This window comes from Rhinolophus sinicus, linkage group LG02 (assembly GCF_036562045.2).
Source record: "Rhinolophus sinicus isolate RSC01 linkage group LG02, ASM3656204v1, whole genome shotgun sequence".
Taxonomy (NCBI): domain Eukaryota; kingdom Metazoa; phylum Chordata; class Mammalia; order Chiroptera; family Rhinolophidae; genus Rhinolophus; species Rhinolophus sinicus.
The window spans coordinates 122,805,383-122,827,910 of record NC_133752.1 but is presented as its reverse complement, the minus strand read 5'-3'; positions in this window follow the sequence as shown (position 1 = coordinate 122,827,910).

Below are 22,528 nucleotides of genomic sequence, written 5' to 3'. Positions count from 1 at the left end.
AAATATTTTCTTTCATTAGGTAGTTACCTTTTCATTTTCTTGATGGTTTCCATGCTGTGGATTCTCATTTTAAATGTGGCTATTTTCTAGTTTTTAAAAAAAGAAGAAAAAAAAGTCCTCCATTCTAAAATCTATTTGACAATGTGTTTGTATTTTAATTACTTCTAAAATGATTTAAGGTGATGTACTAAGACACAAGCATAGAGTTTGAGAGCTTTAAACCTGAAGCCATGCTGCCTAGATTTGCAGTCTTGTTTCTTAGTTGCTGTGTGAACTTGGCTAAATGACTTTACTCCTTCCTGTTTCAATTTTCTTGTTTGTAAAATGTAGATACTACTATAGTCATATATACCTCTTAACATATATAGGAGGATTCAATCATTTGTATTTTAACTGCTTACTACAGTCCTGGCATTTAATAAGTGCAATGAGCTTCAGGTACTGCTAAGACTCAACAATAGAGTTACATAAAATTATTTGAAAATAAACAATGAAAATGGGATAAAGTAAAATAAGGATTAAAAATTAGAAGGTGCCAGGTAGAATTTAGAACATAAAACATGTGCCACAAAATCCTGCACACATGCCATAAAAAAGCCCGAATTTTGGCTTTTAGCTTCTTAGTTGCCAAAATGGAAACCATCAGTTACTTGATCCATAGTCCAAAATGAAACTTAAATTCAGTTATGCCTGGAATTGAAGATTTTTTTTTCCTACAAAAGAGGGCACTCATGATGTAATAAAAACATATCCTCAACATACTCCTTAAAATAGACAGTGTGATATATTTCACGTAACTATTTTTCATAATTAACCTTTTAAATATTGAATAAATATAAATATCTATATATATAGAGAGAGATATAGATATAGATAGACACAAATTGATATAGAGAAGTATAGCATCATTTTACCAAATGTCCAAATTTGTACTTAACAATTTCACCATCTTTATGATTATCTTTGCATTTTACTAAATATTTTTCTGAACAACAAATAAAATTGCTGAAAAATAGTCGAATCAAAAATTGTTCAATTTTCCTAATGTATGTCTTTTTCTGAACATGTAGTTTATTCCAATTTTTGCATGAACTAATTTTATGGCTGAAGTAAATATTTTTGTGCATAACTTTTTCATGTTTTTAGCATAATTTATTTTAAGCAGGTCACCAAAACTAAAATTCAGGTAAGAGGTTTTAAGCATTTTAAGGTTTTTAATAAAAAAATAGTATACTTTTAACAATAACAAAAAAACTACTGGATACAGAAATATTTTAACTGATCAACCTCTCAATATATTTGACTCTGAAATAATTAGCTATGAATATACTTGTTAATAATGAAAATATTTTATATTTGTGATCTTTATAATGAAAGACATTGTGTTGTTTTATCTATGCTATCACTAGGAAAACCATTCAGAACAGATATTTTACCAATGTCCATCCAAAAGAATTAATTTTCTACATGAAGTAAACTGTATTTTCCTTTAAAACACACGGAAATAACATTTGCCAAAAACCTATTTTATCTAGAAGAGTTTAAATATGCAGTTTTTATTATCTTTTTGACTGCATTAGTAAACGTTTAGAGAGGAACACAAAAATAAATTGCAAAATTTAAGTAGCTTAGCATAAAAATTGATATTTCACTCACTTAATAATCCAATGTAGGTGTTTCTGGCTGTGACTAAGGAGAGCCTCTGTTCCATTTAATACATTCAGGGATGCGGGATGATGGAAGCTCTACCTTTTTAATAATGGCCTTTAGGGTCACAGTAGGCATAAACATACAATTGGTGGGTTGATGAAAGAGAGCGTGGAGAACACATACCTCTTTTGACCTTGACTCCAAAGTAACTACTTTTACCTCCATTCCGTTAGCAAGAGCTACTCATATGGCCTTACCTAAACCTGATGTGTACAACCTTGGGAATATCTCTTAGCCTTTGTAAGTTACAGTTTTCCTATTTGTAAAATGGAATACCAATAGTAATCAACTAACATGGTAATTGTGAAGGTTAAATACTACATATAAAGCACTTAGTTTAGTGTCTGACTCCAACTAAGGGCGTAAGTAATAATAATACTCATATCATTATTGCTATTGTTAGTATTAGAAAAGATATACAACTAGACATGTATTACAATATATTTTTAATTATATATAATTACATTTAATAATTCTTAAAAGAACTCCAAGAAGCAGGAAAAACATTAACTACAAAAAAAAAAAGTCCAGTCTCAGACATCTCTGAAGTTCTAACTACCTAAAATGGGGGTGGGGCGGAACAAGAAGAAAATGTGGCCAATAATTTAATCACTGGACTAACATACAAGGTAATAGGAAGATGTGTTTATATGTGAACTTATAGGGAAAATATAAGTATCTGTGCTTCTTTTAGAAAAACACATGCTAATATGTTCTAAGAAGACATTGGATACAACGGATGGGGATAAATTTTAACTTTCTATTAAGTTGAAGGATTATTACAAATATTAGTCCAAAATAATCAAATATTAAGAATAGTTATTGAAAGATAATGTCTGTTGTGAAATTAATGAAATAAGTTCAAAGCACTCAATTTTTTTCAATAAAGGAAAAATTTGAGGGAAGGTGCAATGAAGGCAGTTATACTGAGACTGACAGGAGGAGTGCATGGAATAAGGTGGGGCTGGCAACCAGGGACCAAAACAGGAAGAGCCGTTACCAGTATAGTGGGAAGAATACTGAGGTTTCAAACATCCATACATTAGAAGGTAGGGTTACATGATGAGATCTGAGCATTCAAAAATCACTCTAGATGCATTTTGGTGAATGGACTGTAGACATCTAGGAGTGGATGTGGTGAGTCAAGTGTGCGGACTGCTAATGGAGTTTAGATAAGAAATGCTGGGAGCTCAAGATGTTTAGCATTAGGACAGAGAGAAATTGATACATTTAAGAATATTTAGACTGTAGAAACGGTAGAAATTAGTCATGGCTCGGGCATGTAGATAGGGTAGGACATGTGAGACTGGGTGTCTGGTTTGGGACACTAGGTAGTGGGTAGTCATGCCATTCACTAAGATTGGGATTGAGGACTGAGATTAATTTGTGATGAGTTGAGTTTAGCAACTTTGAAACATGCAAGTGGAGAGATTATATAGAAATTTGGATGTACAGGTTGAAGATTCACAGTAGCTATTTGTAGTGAAAATGTTAATACATGGTCATATAGGTGATATAATTGAAGCTTAAACCAGAGTGTCTCAACCTTAACAATCATTTTCAACCTAGGCCAATAATTCTTGGTAGCTCAGGATGTATTATGTATTGTAGAATCTTTAGACCATCCTTAGGCTCTACCCACCGACGTAACAACCTCCTTGGCATGACAACCAAAAATGTCTCTAGACATTGTGAATACCTCATGGGGGACAAAATCACCCCATTCAGAAACACAGGCTTAAATGATAGTAACTAAGAAGAGAGTTCAGAGTAATAATAAAATTACACGACCCTACTGAGAACAGTAATTTGGCTCTAAAATTTATGGCTCAGGCAATTTTCCTTAACCGGAATAATTGTCGTGGATATGAGTGGATAACAGGAACAGGAGCACAATGTCTGTATTTGTATGTGCTGTTGTAAGGCCAGTTTAAGTGTGATCCAGGGTAGATGGAAAAGTGAAGCCAGAAGGATTAGAGATTTCAAAGTGGTTGAAGATGGGAGTTACCAGAGATAACAAAAGAAAAAAGGTATGAAATATTTGTGAATTCTAATTTCAAAGTGGTATGTCCTCTTTTTGGTTGGTTCATCCTGAATATCCATGAATAGGTTTAACTGAGAGTCAATGTTCTTGCTGACCCCATTTTCAGAAGAAGCAGGGCTGGACTGAATCTCTGGTTTTAGGTGGGTATGAACCAGACCAGAATCTTTGTCATTTGAGTTTTTGGTCCTATCATTGACAATGAACTCTAATGGCTTTTGGAGAGTCTTAGTATCTTTGAAGGTAAATAGAGTATTAGGACTTTGATGAACCCTGTAAAGTAACATTATTAGATACATGGTATTATTAATAATATTTCCAAAACATAATTTTTGCTAACTGATTTTCATAAATTTAGGTTATGTATGTTAGAAATATTTGCATTATTGTTCTGATTATTTTGTTGGTAAGTGTCCCTTTTATTCCCTGAAACATATGCAAATATGTAATTGTTTTTCAAAATGAAACTAGTGGAGCCTGAATTACGTTAAATTGTGCAACATATATTCCTTTTTCATTTCGTCGTTTTCTTTATTTACAAATAATCAGTTGACTTCTGTTTTCTAAAGTTCTTGTATTTAACTTTCACCTGAATACTTGTTCTCTAGAATGCTCTTGATATTATAAATTTCAAAGTTTTTTGCTGTTTAACTTTGATTTGGAACACTCAGTATGGCAAGTTGTAATTTGCCTACAACTGCCAACTCCTTTGAAAGTGAGAGTGAAAAAAAATAGAAATATCTTTTAAAATAATTTAAAGGTCTACTTCCCCCCCCCCCCCTTAATGACCAGAAATTTCTAAATCCTGGTTTCTAAAAACCATGCCATTTTGAAATTTATCTGTCAGACAGCACTGCTCTGCTGTGTTCCATGTGGTTAATGTTAGTCACATCCTTGATGTAACATAACACACACTAGCTAAGGTAATCCGATGTGACAGATGACAGCATTTTGAACCAGTCTGGGATATTTGAAAATATGCCATCTTTCAGAGACCGTGGACAGAGAGCTTGGTGAGCCAAGACTGCTGCTTTCATTTTGAACAACCACAAAGGCAAGGTTCTGTGGTAATTAAGGGGGGAATCCCAACCTGGTAGACTCTAACAAATACTAACAAAAGTACATCTTTTTCTTGCTGGTGAGTTTATCTTTAAGAAAACAACCACTAAAGAGATGTGATTATGCATTAATACAGGTATGGGAAAAGCTAATGCAGAGATGAGCATTGCATCCGGTTAGGAGGTGACAAGTAGGCATTTGGTACCTAGTTGTTTAGCATTTGTTAAAAGTGTTCAGATCAAATCAAGCATCATTTCATTAGAGTTCGAGCAAAAACAATCTAGCGACATGAGCACACAGGCAAAAATATATGTTTTCTACATATGTTCTTGAGTTTGTCTGTAAAAAGTCTCTCTGTCCTCAGCTTAATTTATTGTGCAGGCTGTGGAGAATTTGAAAACCATGTTTTCTTCTAGGATTACTTCAAGATCAGCTCCTTTGGTTTTAAATTTGTTTCACATTTGTTTGAACAGAAAAAACTAGCACTAATAATACCTGATGAATAGTGATGAGTTACAGAAATGAAAATAACCTGGACACTAAATTTGATAGAGGATGGAAAGGGAAATTGAACATAACATGTACATCTTAGAATGAAAAGGTAAAATTGAACTACAAGGTAAAGGGTCAGCAATGCTGTTCTTTTTGTAGATTTACAACTGAAAGTTGTAATAATGCTATTACCTAACTCATTTATGTTTTAAAGTACCCTTAATTCATAAAAAGCTCTTTTTATCTTTGAATGTAAGTCAAAATCAGTAAGTAATGCCTACACCAATCTATTAATAACATGATTTAATTAAATGTGGAAAACAATTTGCTTTCTTGCAAATTAAAAATACATACTCATATACATTATGCATATATAAATATAGGTAAATGCGTTTTCATTTTTGTTTGCACATATATTTGAAAAAACATTAAATTGAGGTTTCCTGAAATGCTAAGATAACATAGGACATAGTAAGAAAATACTGTTTTTTAAATTAACTTATGTATAATAGGACATATTTCTAATATTTAATATTATACTTACAGTTCATAGTGATGTTTTTCTAATGCTTTCTCCTTTGAAACTTAAAATTATGTTGTATATCATGAAGCTAGATAATTTTATCCCCTTTAACAGAAAGGAAAATGGAGACTCAAGGTTGTTCTAGTAATTGATGGAATTCCAATTTCAATCCAGGTTTTGAACTTGAAGTATACTACACTTTCTTTTTATTGTTTTGATAAAATTAGAAGTTTGTTGAAATGACCCAAGACATAATGACTGATGCCAAAATTTAATCTACAGAATTTAACACTAAATGGAGGGTGGATCTGTCACTCTGATGTTATACTTCAAAAATACTGGAAATTGCAAACAGAAATTACCTCTCAAAGCTGGCTGATAATTAAATTAAAAGGTTATACTAAGAGCTTTGTAATATTTTGTGCTTTGTGCTATAGGATGTCTTGGAATAAAGACATAATAATGCCTGATGAGTCTAATATGGAATATCTGGTATTTTTGATTTAATAGAAACAAATAAAATATGTTGCCAAACTTACTGTTACAAAACAATCTAGGAAGTCCATTAGAAAAACAAAGAAAAATAAAACAAGACTGATTCCTTTGAGGAAACTAAAGACTAAAAGATACAAATTGAGGAAAGTCAAGGTACAAGCAAATTACCTTATTCACTAGGTTTGTTTCAAAAATGTTATGGATTCAGTTATCAATGACCCTTTGCCATCTATTCTAGACAAATGTTACTTCACCAAAAGGAAAGACAGGATACTAGAAACAAAATTTTAATTTTGTTATGTGCCCTCTATGGCTGCATTTTCATGGACTATTAATTCTCATAGAAAGCCTGTGAAAGGTATTATTATCCCATTATATACACCAAGAACTGAGGCTCCAGGCATTAAGTGATTTGTTCAAGGCAAAATAGCAGCAGAGTAGAGATTTGAAACCAGTTATAGAGTTAAGATTTGAATACTGAAAATATTGAAGAATATGTATATTAATCTTGGAATAAATATGGGCAGATGATAAGTGACAGAGAATAGAAAAGAGAAGAGAACAAAGGAGTTTTCCAAACTGGTAATCTACCATTTGTAAGGGCCTACCTCAGAAGATTTGTGATTCAGTTGGGTTACAGATAATTCTGGCTTGCTAGTTGAATTAGGTACTTTCTGTATAATGACTTGGCATGCATGTTGACCTAAAATAAGTATCAAGGAGAAAAAAACATGAGGATGGAGACAGATATCTCTGAACTCATTTCCCTGTTGTCTAGTTTACCACCTGTGTTACTTTGGGCATCTTACTTCATTCCACTGATCCTTAATGCAATCCTCAGCAAATGAGTATAAACATTGCTTACCTACGTTCTGCTAAGTTATACTGTGGTGGCAAACATTGCCCCAATCTGAATGGCACACGACAACAAAGGCCCATTTCTTGCTTGGTTTGTAGATCCTTTTCCAGTCATCTACATCTATAGCTCTGCCCCATTTTCTTCCTTCTGGCTGAGAAAAGCCATCCCTTCTGGCCTGTGTTTGTTTCATGGCAGAAGGAAAAGAGATGCGGGAATCACGGGATGGCTCTCAAAGTTCTGCTTGAATGACTGGTGGATCACTGTCACTGCACTTTAAAGAGCCCAGAGCATGTCACATATCTGAAGCTCATGTGAGTGGGTTAGGAAAATACCATGTTCTCACAGGGAAGGGTGGTGAGTAATTGAGAACAATTCTAGGTCTACCACAACACTCATGGGATCCTTGTGATGATTAAATGAGATGAAAAGTGAAGCTCCTAGCAGAGTTGCAGGCACACAGTATGTGTTCTAGCAATTTTGTTGCACTTTTCATTTCCTCTTTGGGATCCAGAGTCAAGCTAAACAAAGCCCCAACTCATGGAGAATTATAAATGTATATAACAATTTTCCAGAGTCCATTTTGTCTATGACCCTTATTTTAATAATTAAGATAATTAGAAATGAGTAAATTGCTATGTTTCTCATTAGAGAATGGTAATTAAAAGAAGAATTAAAGTCATATTTTAAAAATTACAGTAAGTTAGAAAGACCTTAATTCTCTTATTTAATCCTCAATAAAAAATTAACAAATTAAAACCTGGCTTTTAAAACTATATTCTTAACTTATTTAGGGATTCCCAACTTCTTAGAAACATACATAAATATACATATGCACACACACACATACACACACAGAACACAAAAAAATACATAAAACAATTAAATGAGCACTATTATCAAAATAACAAAGTAAAGTTTCAATTGGAAGGTAGCATTTGGTATATACTCAATACATGTAAATTTAGGTGAGAATTATATTCCAACAAGATATCTTTCAGGAATGTTGCAAACTTTAGTACGATAGGAAAATTCCCTATTGGATGTTTTTAAAAAGGTCTCTTTTCTATGTCATGTGGTCAGCTACAGTGGATTTTGTATGAGTAATGGATTTGGTCTTGAATACTTCAGGAAAAAGCCAACAAGTCTTGCCTTCCCTCTATGAGATCAAAGACACCACTGTATTTTGGTTTGAAAAGGGTTTTACCATCGTTGCCAAAAATGCTGTTTCCCCATCAACTGTGTAGTGGCCCTGCAATGATTGACAGACCATGCAGTCTCTCCAGCGTGGTTTCATTTCAACTTAATGCTAGTGCTTAATTTGAAAAGTACTTTGAGTCCCTTTTGGATAAAAATTAGTGCAAAAATAGTTATTTGCTCAGCTGAGAGTCAATGAACAACATACATTGTGTGAGGTGTTACCATAGTACGAAGCAGCCCTTTGTGAGTTCATGAGATACATTTCTATCTGTATCAGACCAAAGTTTTCAATTGTGATAATTTACTTTCTTCATTTTACACAATTAATTCAATGGAGAAAAAATAATTTCAGTTGAAGACTAAATTATTTAAATGATTCCACTGGAAGAAGTTTTCAAGAATTATTTTTGTGGAGAAAAATGTTTAAGAAAGTCATTGGTATGTCATTTTTCATTATAAGCTATTTCAATAATAAAAATTTGTTATTGCATTATTTTAGATGTACAATAGATTGAAACACATCCTCTCATATAATAAGTACTTAGAAAATTCTGGCAGGAAATGGACAATGGCGGGTGGATATTCGTCATTCCTTATCAAGGGATCCCATAGTATAAAAACTCCACTTTGCTATGACATATGTGAGAAAAAAATTTGAAAATCTGTTTATTTGTAGTTTACCATGTTTATTTTTTTAAATGTCAGTATATACAATATGGTACAAAATTAAATAACAAAAATAGATTAGCAGAAAGTAAATAAACAATGTTGATTTAAAACCCTTATCAGTCACTTGTGGGAATGAGAAAAGATATACAGATAAATAAGGCTCTTCTTTAAATAAATGAGACCTGTGAACTGAGTTTACTATATATGAGAGTGGAGAGTCCAGTTGACTGAAAGAAAACCTAAGAAAATATCCGCTGCAAGGAATGACCTGGTCTTACACTTGTGCTTACAACCTTCAGATTTGCAGCATACCTTAGCTTTTCCCTGAATCTCAGGTCGAACTGAATGATTTAATTGAAATAAAACAAACACTGAATGCACCAAATCATAAAACTGCGGCTATGATATCTTCAATGATTAGGACTACTTGGTGACTGCATTCAGAGGTCAAATTCACCAGAAAGCCACCTTTTTGCTTCAGTTCACCGTCACTGTTTAAGGTCAGAGGTAGAAAAGGGTTGGGTGTTGTATTAATTGATTCAGGAGTATGTTTTCTGCTCACAATTGATGTCATAAAGTGAAATGCAACAGTTTGGAATGCAAACTGAAACAAGAAGTTACGTAGGTGTGGCAATCTCATAACCTAACCCAGTTTTAAGTGTGCCAGTAAGTACTCATTTGTTTTACCTCTGATATTTGAGCTGTGTTCTAGGAGTATTTTTGAGAAAATATAAAAGGACTGTTTGAATAGGTTAAAGTACTCAGTTAAGTTTTGAACATGTCATTGTCTCAAATATCTATATATATTATGAATTCTATTTCACCCAATATTTAAAACTTACCATCTAATTTCTCTGTTTCAGTTTGTATATATCTAGTCCTAAATATTCTGTAGCCTGTAGAGGGCATTTAGGTCTATATTCTGCAACGTCTTATTTATTTTCAGTCTATAATATACAGACAATGCATGTTTTAATTATTTTATTAAACAATATAATAAGGCTTTGAAGTGATATTCAGGAAAACATTAAAAAACCCACATAAATCTTGAAGTCTACTTAAATAATTATAATTTGATTGACAAATTATGCTGCTTATAGTAATAATGTTGGTGTACACGTGTATGTGCATCTTTTCTAAAATGAAAATTAATAGACATCTTCTTCCCTCTAATTGCAAATGCCCAGGATCTGAAAACAAGCTTATATTTTATATCACAATATATCTGCAGCACAGAAAAAAGCCATGTTCTTTGGCAGAAATACATGCAGTAGGCTTAAATTGTTACAGTTTTTAAATATTTGATTTGAATGATGGTTATCTCTTCTGAAGTTTGAACTTGCTGTATCGTTGCTGCCTGAATCATTATCAGGAAATGCTTTTTTAAAAATGTGTCTGAATTGGGAAGCTTTTTAAGTGTTGCTCCTCTGTTAAAATCAGCTCCTTCCATTGATAATAACCAAAATTAATGAGGGAGAAACTTTTGCTCTTAACAATGTATTTATCTTTAGACTAATGCTATTATTTGAGAGTCAGAAATTAATAAAAATCTACCGATATTGGTAAAGTAACTAACAAGTGTAAACTATGCTAAAGTGAAACTGACCCCATTTTGTGTTTAAATTTCTAAAGCTTTGATTAAATCCTAAGACATATCATCCAGCTGCACTGAATTCATTTGATGAAAACACTCGATGATCGTTCACCTTACACCCTTATCATCTATACACATTCTCTAGCACTCTCCACTTTCTATTCCTTGAAATAATAAACTCAAAACCAAATTTAAAAAATAGCAGTCTGAACATTGAATAAAAAAGTAGCATACTCTGAAAATAAAAACAGAAACCTCTAAAATAATGTTTTATTTATCACAAACAAATGTGTTTTCCTAAGAATTATTTCCAGTATGGGCCACCATATGGAAGTAGAAAGCTATTATGGGAATGAACTAAGATGGTTTGTATCACCTGCATAACTTGTTTTGTTCTATGCCTTCAGGCTTCAAAATCCGCTTCCCATATTTTTTTTCCTTTCTTTAAAAATAATGTACATCAGTTTAATTTATCCCAGGTCCTGACAGAAGGATCGAATTTTAAGCATTTAATGCTGTGGTTTCAAATCCAATTTCTCAGTGTTCATCATTTCAAAAGTGGTAGAATTCAGTTTTTGAAAAGGTTCAAGAACTTGTGGAGGATTGGCATCCCTTCTAAAGTCCTACACTGATGTTAAAGGCAGCTCTGTGTGGGAGAGAGCAGTTTGGTCTGAATTTTTCTATAGAGCTCCAGGAAATACTAACCTCTGCCTACTCCAACAAGCGTCTCTTCTTAATGGTGTCAACCTAGGAATATTTTTTAAACTCATAAAGCATATTGAATAAGTAACCTATTTACAGGTTTCCTGAGGTAGGACGCTGATTGGTTGGTACATGTTCTTAAAAGGAGGGTATCCATATACCTGCTTAAGGCTTGATTCTACTGCATGTGTGTGGAACCGAGGTTCCGTGAGACCAATGGGATTTTTATCCATTCGGACGCTGGAGCACTAGATCCTCGCACAGTAAATTCATTGTAGGCTCTCTTTATTGGTGGTGGGGGAACCTCAAAAGGTCAGGAGTCCAGATTGCTTCAAATAAACATCCAGAATCTCAGATGCTTTTTTGAAATGGGCCCAAGTTTATTTGAACCTTTTTTTCTGGTTTGGAAATCAGGCTGAAAATTTCACAGAAACAGATTTTCTTGTGAGATCTCAGAATGTTGTGGTTTAAGTAAAGTAATAAACAAACTTGAAAAATGAAAGGCAAAATTGGCTCAAACTCACCTGGTTTCATTCTATTAATGCCTAAAACTGAGTGGCATTGTGCAATAGTTAAAAAAGAAAAAAAAAAAAGAAAAAAGGAGTTTGGCTATGGTTTAGCCTAGAATCATCAAACATTTCTGCTGAGGAGGTTTCAGAGAACTTTCTGTCCCTCTATCCTCCTCCGTCCTCATGTTTCAACAATTTCTCATCTATTTTTTTTTCTTTATTTTTAGTTTAGGAGACTTCAGTATTGCTGTTCCACTTTTAAACTATTAATGAAGACTAACTCTTTGACCTTCTTTTGAAGTGATTTCCATTTTATTTACTGATGTGCTCTCCTTTAAGTGCATATTTTGATATTTGCATAGTATATATAGCATGAAAAATACAGAATTTTTGGAATACTTCTTATTAACTACCAGGCGTAAGCGTTAAAACTTTTGCACTTATTATTTGTCACAGCAAAACCATTAAGCAGGTATTATTATTTCCATTGTGCAAGTGATAAAAAAGCAGTTGATTATGTTCACTTGTCCAGTTGTGAAGCTACATTACTGGTAGTTAGTAAGTAGCAGAGGCAAGATTGAAGCCGAGGAAGTTAGACTTCAAAGCCCATACATATTACTGCTATTTTAGGAAGCTGCCTGTATAGTTGTTGAGGTTTTCCCAAGAGTTCATTTATAAAGCCCATTTATCCTTTACTAATAACTTTAACCGTTACCATTATGTATAGTTGGTTTTATATATATATATATATATATATATATATATATATAGTACTAGCTGGAAAGAATAATTGTTTTGTAACTCTTAGATGTGAATAGGAAATGTCTATAGTTAAGAAAATCTGTTATGATGTTTATGCCTTAGATTTGTAAAGCACTGTACTGTATAAAAAGACCTTTTGTGTTTGTTATTTCATTCTGATCCTTCCGACAAACCAGGAGGTAGGCAGATAAGGAATCTTGATCCACTTGTGCAAATGAGAAAAACCGAGACTCCATGAAATTAAGGTATTTTCCCAAAGTCATGAACTAGGAGATATCCAGAAGAAACTCCAAGTCAAATCTTTTACCTATGTAAAATTGTTCTTTGCAAATCAACACTTCAGAATTCCCTTCTGTGATCTCCTTCTAATATCTTGTTTTATTTTTTCACTCTTACTTCTTTTCAATTACACTGTATTTTCTCCACAGGACTTTTGCATATTTCAGCTCTGCACATATTTCGTGCTCCTGATAGAAAGCTCTCTACATGAACTGATAAAATCCAAACTACTTTTGCAAAGCCCAAAATAGTCTGGACACATGATACCAAAGCTGTTCTTGTGCTACCCATTTAAGTTATGTATCAAGTCTAAATTTAATCAAGGCCACATTTTATTTATACATTTCATGCATTAAACTCATTTAAACTTTTAGTCAGATTTCATTAGAAGAAATACTACCGTGCACATCATGCAGTAGTAAAGCTAATGTGCTTCAGGAATTTGAAAGAAGTTAGAGATCGGGGGTCTGATTTCAAAATTTCTTTTTCTTTTCTCTCCTCAATGCTTACAGCAGATCTGTGAGCAAGGGGCCCACAGTATGTTTCCGAGGACACTAATACAGTCAGCATGCTCTGTACAAATGTGTAAACACAGACATTCCCTGTAATCAGGGAGGTTGGTGTCTTAAGGCAAGATTATGTTTTTTTAGGAAATGCAATTTATGTTCAGGATTAAGTTTCACTTGCAGACTGATAACGTCTGAGGTTCAGGGAGATGATAAAAAGTATTCTGTCCTAAACTCCCTGCCTTACATCTGAAGTCTTGAATCAGTTTTCCTGGATAGCCCCCATGCTCACCATTCCAAGGAAAATTATTTAGATTCTTCATTTCTGAGACCAATAAAAAAGAGTAAATGATAGGAAAATACAAAACACATTTAAAAAAAATTAAAGCATCTATAAGCCTCATTGGTGGATGAGAGGAAATTCAGAGAGACAGGAGGAAAAGATACAGATGACTCGAGGGCTAACATCCTTCATCACAAGTCAGGAAATTTAAATTTATGCCGGGTACGTTGATATTCTTGAGGTTGAGGTGGCGTTGGATAGCAAGTCGAGCATGATTCTTAGAATGTAATCACTATTGTCTGCTTGTGCCATGGCCCTAACACTATAAAACAAGTTAAATATATGGCAAATATTCTCTCTTTTTAAATGAAAATTGAAATAGATCCACTCAGAATATCAAGTAAGCCCTCTCAATAAATCCTTTCATCGAAAAAAACTAACTGCTTTATTTCTTTTCCGAACTAGTAAACTAAGTTTTCACAATTTAAAGAGTAGATTCCGTGTTGAAAACACACACATTCTTTTTTTTTAGCCTAATACTAAATTCACAGGTTTTCTTTATTTCTTTATTTTCTCATTTCCAGAGCCAGAGATCTGAAGTCCACTCTCCTCCCTCCCCTTTATACAGCAAATTGCAAAAGAGAACTATGGTCTTGATCTTTGATCAGACCCCTGAGTTTTCTCCATCTTAAAAAAATAAAATAAAATAAAAAATCCCCAGATGAATCGAGTACACAGAACTGGAACTTTTCTTACCTAGGAAGACTAATGTGCTTTTGTGTTATGGGAACAGGTACTGCTTGGAGAGAAGTTTTACCACCAGGGAAACCTCAGGCTTCCTGGGCCTTGATTTTGAGAACAGGAGTGCCACTGGGCAGGCGGGTGTGTGTGTGTGTGTGTGTGTGTGTGTGTGTGTGTGATGTTTGCTTGTTTGTTCTCACATATTTTCTATGTTTCTTGTTTGTGTTAATTAGGAGGATAGAACTGGACAATGCTGTTTCAGTTAATTTTCATGAAGTCCTTGTGTAGAGTTTTAATAACCTATATAACTAGATATGCTCATATAGGCAGGGGATCAAGTCTGATAGGGCTGGATCAACTCTATATTCTGACAATTCTGGCTGTTTTCTTCCAAGACATTTGAAAGAAAACACATTATAGTTTAGAAAAAATGATTTCCTTTATCCCTCCTCCTGTTTGTGGCACCTCCTCTAAAAATAGCATTTTATGATACACAATGTAATTTCTTTTCAAGACCATTTATTTAATAAGAATGTTCTCCTAGCCTGACATGCAATATAACTAAGTATGTATTTTTTTTTTTTTTCATAGGGTTAATGTTTACGGCAGAGGGTAAAGCATTGAAAATAAGGAGCTGAAATGGAAACTCTGACATCATTTTAGCTGCAGTCCCGCTGCCTTAACTGGGGAGAAAAATATTAGCCCTTGTCTAACTTACCTTTTGCATGAGGTGTAAAAAAGCACCCTATACAAAGGGAGACTATGAAACCCAGAGCTAGTCTGATTGCTTGCATATTATTCATATACACGCCCATTGTTTTAAACTGGCACTGGGTGAACCCTCTGATTCTAACCATATGGCTGCGTGCAGAAGTGCATTGAGGAGTTTCCTCTAGGGTGCCCACACAGTGTCCTACTGGCGTCCCAGGCTGCAAAAGAAAATAAAAAATCCGAGTTCCCCCATTATGAGATTTCATCCAGATGCTCATGAGATTATATATTTAAGTAATGAAACTTGGACGTTAAGGAAAATTACCATTTTAAAGTTTTAGAGACTATATGCGTTTTTCCACTGGGTGGCGCACAAAGGCCATAATACTGGAGATAACTCACAGATGGGAAACTGAAAATATAGTTTTTAAAATATTTTAAGGGTGGATTCAGAACTACTACTCTCCTAATCAGGTTACAACTTTATATTGTCAAATACCACTCAGAATGTACTTTGCTGCCTGCTGAGTAGTCCTTAATGATTCCACATCACAGAGAGTATGTAAAAAGTTTTCAGAGATGGAGTTTATCTACGCTAGTAAACCGAAATTGTTTGAGAATAAAATATTCTCTACTCAATGTGAGAATCAAATAGTCAAATGACCAAAATAATTTCTCTACAATCAAGTAGTTTTTTCCCCCCAACATCTTTCACAGTTTTTAAGGAAGATATTTCTTGTCCCAAATATTTTTCAAAATTCCAGAAAAACATAATTTCACCTAATAGTAGTTTTTAGTGATATACTGTTATTATCAGCTCTTATAAACTATTCTGATTATTTCTGGAGCTGGAATTTCGGGGACTATCTGGTGCTTTCTTCTCAGTTTAATAATATTCAGCTATTGTATGCTCTCTGAGCCATTGGCTGTATAGGAAATCTCATGTAGAGTTTAGATTCTAGTGGGGGTGTACACAAGGTTCCCATTTATATGTGCTTCAATTTTGAACCTACTGAGTTGGTGTTTTCTTTTTCTTCATTTTAGCATAGATGTCTATGTCTTCTTGCATATCTGCCGTACGATCCTATTTCAGGCCTTCATCGGCTGCAGAAACCAGCAGCATTACTAGCACAGGTAGGGCATGCATTAGGGCCAAATTCTTGCTGCCTCTGGGACCTAGGTATGTGCTGCCTACGCCATCGTACACGTTTTATCACTAACCAGAGTCAGATATGTGCAAAATTGTGCAGTAGGACATATTGCCGTCGATGAACCATTGTCTTCCCTGATCTTATGTCCGTATCGCAAGTAGTATAGTGGAGATAACGAAAACACGGGTATTAAACAGATGCGGGTTAGAATGTTGGTGCCACTATTTAGATTGTGTGATCTTGGATAACTTACTTTGTATCTCTGTACTGACATTACCTAACTTGGAAAATGGGGCTAGCAGTCTCTATAACTAAGGGTGGTTTTGAATATTAAGTAGGTCAAACATACGAAACGCTTAATTGTCTGGCCTGTGCTAACTTCTCAATAAATGGTAGTTGTTGACATCAAGAATAAGCATTTTAAACCTAACTCTATTTTTACAGTACTGTACTAGACTGAGGTGGAAAAAAAATTGTAAGATATACTGCCCTCAGATCTATGCAGTCTAGTTGGGATACTCATTCATTTGTTGTCATTCATCAACAAATATTTATTGACTACCTACTATACGGTGGGAATTGTTTTGATCATGATAACAATGGACAAAAGAGACACAGAACTTGCCTTCACGGAATCTATAGTTCGTTGGAAAAGACAAACTGTAAACAAAAACGCATTATTCAAATAACGTTTTAGTTACAGCTGGAATAAGTATCATGAACAAACAGTACAGCAAATGAAGGCCTCGATGTCACCTTTAGCTTTCAATTACAAAGAAATATTGATTCAAACCTCTTGTCAAAACTGATATCTTCTTCCTGGCTATACAGATTCTTCCAGCTTTCTTTTTCTGAGAGTCATGCCTTTCTCTAACTTCATTTTCCTGCTAAAATCTTTATTTCTCTGGGATCTGAACTCCTGCAGTGTTTTCCTTCTCCTTGCCTCTTACTGATCAGGACAAATGTCCCAGCCTTCCTAATGCTAACAATGTTTTGATTAAAAACCAGGTTTCCAATGCTGAAATTGATTACTTGAATTGCTGTTTATTAATGACAATGATGGTGCAAATAAGATTTATGGTGAAGGACAATAATAGTGATTCCAGCCTTGTGGGGAGAGACAGTATGAAAGAATTCCTTCCTGGTGTTTCTCAAATCACACCAAATAACTTTGTTTACTAAGCTGGTTTTCAAAGTGGCCTCCACTAACTTGGACAAATTTAAAACAAAGAAACAGACAAACAAAAAAATTACCCAAACATTAAAAAAACCATGCAAGTTTTGATTTTCAGTTTAATAAATTTCCTCCTCACAAATTTATTTTATAAAGTTATAAAAATTATCAAATTTATAAATTTGATAAAATTTGGTGAAAAAAATTCATGAAAAATGTGTTTTACCTATCTCACATTAGTATATTTAATTTTCGTAGCTATCTCAAAAAATATTGCATATGCCAATTGGTTGAGTAAAATGTGTGAAATTAAACAATAGGAATAGAGCTAAAGTAAAGAATAAAACTAGTAAAATACAAACTTAATTCTAACAATGTGTATAAATGGTCCATGTGACCGTCAAAACTGGCTTGTTGTACGCACTACGGTATCATGGAGGAGTGTATTTGGAATCAGGAGGCTTGGGTTCTAACCATCTAGGCAACTCTAAAACAGTCTCTAAAACCCTCTACGAATGTGCTATCTAATACAGTAGCCAATAGCCACATGTAAATATTTACACTTAAATTACAAATAATTAAAATAAAATGAAATTTAAAAAATCGATTCCTCTGTCATACTAGCCATATGTCAGGTGTGCAATATTTACCTAGACTTAGTGGTTACCATATTGGTCAGCTCAGTTACAGACATGGCTGAATGTTCTATTGTACAGGGCTGTTCTAGAATGTCTATCCTTATTTATAAGTATGTTATCCCATTTTGGGCCTTGCTTTATCCCCTCATCATTTTCTTAACAGTATGTTTGGAGAACAGGAATTTTAAATTTTAATGTACTTCAACGTATCTAGTTTTCCCCTTTATGACTAATGTTTTATGTGTACATTTAGCAAAATGTTGCCAACTTCAAGATTATGAAGATATTCTCCTGCTTTTTTTTCTGAAAGAGTATGATTTTTTTTTCATGTATAATATAATGAACTAGGATTGATCTTGGTGGAAATTAATAAATGCTAAGTATAATGGTGGTGATATGTATATATGCTCAATAGATACGGTATTGAAAGAAAAATTACATTATGAAAAGTCTATTTTTTCTTTAGCTGAAAGTATGGGGACATGGCGAATAGTCCAAAATACTCCTATGATTAAACTTCAATTATTTATCATTTGAGCTAAGTATCACCAAAACGTATTTCATTTGACTTCATGTCAGTAAGTAAATTGTTTGATTTGGGAAGCAACCTATATATTTAGTTCTGAGAGAATGTACTTGTATGGGTTTTGGTTATGTCCTTCAAGATCCTAGCCCTAGTTATTTGACAATGCTGGCTTTATGAATTAAAAATTCTAAGCTGTTACTAGAGCAAATGTCTTCTTAATTCTGCATAGTATTGATGGGCTTTTCACCTTATTTAACAACCCTATTTTGGTAAGGCAAGTGGTGTACTTGAGAAACGAAAAATGTTTAAACCAGTAAACTTCATGCTTTATGAAGTTTAGGGCATGTATAAGTGCTTGGCATTCTTGAGTTGTATTTTATTTGAAATTTTTCACATTTCCACTCAACTATTAGATTTTGATAATTTTTTTCCTGAACTTATTTGACCTATAAAAGATTCTCAATTTGGGGTCTAATTTTGAAGTTCTGAATTCATTTGCATCAAAATGGTTTCTATATAATCTACTGTCTATAAACTCTCATTCTAATGATAGGTAAAATATGAAAATGGAATATACATTTGTGATAATTCTCTAAAATTTTGGGGAAAAAGATGTGCTATTAGTGACAATATGACCTTTTAGTAGTTTGCCATCCTTTGATCTCACTGGTGTGTTTTTTTTATAAAGTTATCTAAATTCTTTTTTTTTTAAGTTTATTGGGGTGACAATTGTTAGTAAAATTGCATAGATTTCAGGTGTACAATTCTGTATTACATCGTCTATAAATCCCATTGTGTGTTCACCACCCAGAGTCAGTTCTCTTTCCATCACCATATATTTGATCCCCCTTGCCCTCATCTCCCACCCCCTCTCCCCTTACCCTCTGGTAACCACTAAACTATTGTCTGTTTCTATGAATTTTTGTTTCTCATTTGTTTGTCTTGTTCTTTTGTTGTTTTTGATTTATATACCACATATCAGTGAAATCATATGGTTCTCTGCTTTTTCTGACTTATTTTGCTTAGCATTATATTCTCAAGATCCATCCATGTTGTCACAAATGTTCCTATATCATCTTTTCTTACTGCCGAATAGTATTCCATTGTGTATATATACCACAACTTCTTTATCCATTCATCTATCAAAGGACATTTTGGTTGTTTCCATGTCTTGGCCACCGTAAACAAAGCTGCAGTGAACATTGGAGCACACGTGTCTTTATGTATAAATGTTCTCAGATTTTTTGGTAGATACCCAGGAGAGGGATTGCTGGGTCATACGGCAATTCTATTCGTAATTTTTTGAGGAACCTCCACACTGCCTTCCATAACGGCTGCACCAGTCTGCATTCCCACCAACAGTGTATAAGTGTTCCTTTTACTCCACAGCCTCTCCAACACTTGTTACTATTTGTCTTGTTGTGGTAGCCATTCTGAATGGGGTGAGGTGATATCTCATTATGGTTTTTATTTGCATTTCTCTGATGATCTCACTGTTTTTTTTTCCAACCCAAATTTGTGAATCATCCAGAAAAAAAAAAATCCAGAGTGATTGTGTAATTACTCTATAAGCAACATTTATTAGAAATAGAGACCAAAAAGATATACTTTATATAGGAAGTTGTTGGTTATCAAAATATTTCTTGAAAGTTTGCCAGACATTCTGCTTAATAATCATCTCTCTTAACACATTAATATATTTAATCTTTGTGGCACCTCCAAAAGCTAGCCAATCTCTCCTGCTGATCTTATTTTCCATCACTATCTGTTTTATTTTCTTTTCAGCACTGAAATTTTCTTGTTTACTTATTTGCTTACTTTTTATTGTTTGTCCACACCAACTGGATGTAAATTCTTTTCTAGATGTTTTCCTGCTACCGATTCACTGGTTATGCGTGTTTTGTTTAATTTCCTTATCTACACTTGACCTACTTTTTCCTGGTATAAGAGGAAATGCAGGTATCCTCAATAGATTAAGGTAAGGCAACATATACATTACATTAGCTATAACCAATTGTGTGGCACTATATGGTTTTGCTCTACGATGTCAACAATAGTGACATGCACATTGTAAGGCACTCAACAAATATTTCTTGAATAAAGATCTTCCCAATTTATTAGATTAGACAAGCAAGAAAAGATCATTCCATTGTGTAAAAGCAGACCTGGGATAGAAATACAAATTTGCCGAGCATTCAAGCTCATAAACTTTCCCTATGCCAGCCTGCTTCTGAACTTTATTTTTAACAACAAGAATCAGCTAGTGAAGTAGAATTGAGCAGAATCTTAAGGGGAAATTACCATACCATAAGAACTGACTCTAGCCAAAGAAGTCCTAGTAAGAAATGAATACCTGATTTTAGAAAATAGTATTTCCAGAAAGTTCAGATTAGAGAAGTTTGAAGAAATAGTCTGAGGCCCCGAAAGAAAAGATGGCTGAAAAGAGATGAGAGTCCTTCAAAAACACATCATCTGTGCACTTAACACTGACAAACCATTCCATTATACTTTTAGTATATTTTCTTTCCTGCTCATTCTCTCAGAGCATTATGGCATTCATTTCCCGTCTGCACAAACCTCCAATAATCTTCTAATTCAAAGATGATGATCTTAACTCATATTTAATTGGAAAATAAAACAAGATTAATCAGACTTCAGGAAGACAACCGTCTCCAGAGACGTGCAGTACCACCTAATGGATGGTCCAGAGGGCTTAATCTGGTGTTAATGGGTAGAAGTTAAAGAGAGACTAAATTCTGTTTACTGTATAAAAACATTGTGCCCAGGCAGTTTTGAATTATTTAATGAAGTACTGGGAGGTAGAAGGTAGACAACTATATTTATTCACTGTCATGTGTGAAAAAGAATCAGATTTGAGTCACTGAGCTTGGGTTTGAAACTCGATATGACACTTGTAACAGTCTGGTTAAACGCAAATTCCTAATGCTAAATGTGGTATAGTGAGCGTGTTTTTTTTGTTTTTGTTTGTTTGTTTGTTTGGTTGGTTGGTTTTGTTTTTTGTCTTCTAAATAAGTAGACATTTAGAGACAGAAAAGACTTACCAAAAATGAATAAAAGAAAAACAGTTATTTAATGCTGTCTGCCAGCCAAACTTACCTGAAAGATTGGAAGATGATCATCCGTAGTCAGGGGAATGTTAAGTAGTTCAGATCTCAACATACCAGGCCAGTGAAAGGGGTGAGAGCTGGGAAAGTAGGGTGCATCTGTTAGTAGCAGGATAGAGGATGGAGTTTGGTGTCCTAGCAACCATGGTTTACCTGAGAATTTCTGATTCAGTTCTTTAGGGCCATAGTTCTACCAACAGATTTTAGTTAGTAAAATACTAGAGTACCTGATTTGCCACCTCAGGTTGCTCCAGAGTAATTTCTGGAAATCTTCCCATGTGAAAAGGACTGGGATTCAACCCATGGGTTATCCATGCACAATTCTTCAGCATTTTATGGCTGAAAGACAATCATATTTTCATTCATTCATTCATTCATTCATTCATTCATCCAACACCTTTATTATCTGTCACTGTTTTAAATACAAGGCAATGGCGATGAAAATAGAAAATAAACATTTCTCTTGAAACTTGCATTCTAATGAGGGAAGGTGGGAATTAAACAAGTTGAATAAGTAAAATATATCGTATGGAGATAGCAATATGAGCTACGGACAAAAATAATGTAGAGAAAGGGGGTTAAGTGATTACAAACTTAAATACAGTGGTCAAAAAGGTTTGAGAACGTGACATTTAAAGGGAGGATTGAAAGTTTAGGGAATAGAGGTGAGGAAAAAAAACAGTGTAGGAAATAGTTTAGAATGCAGGTATGTGGGGGAAGCAGGTCCTGCCAGAGCCACAGTAAATTCAGATCCCTTAAGCAGGACTGGCTTTGTGGGTGTG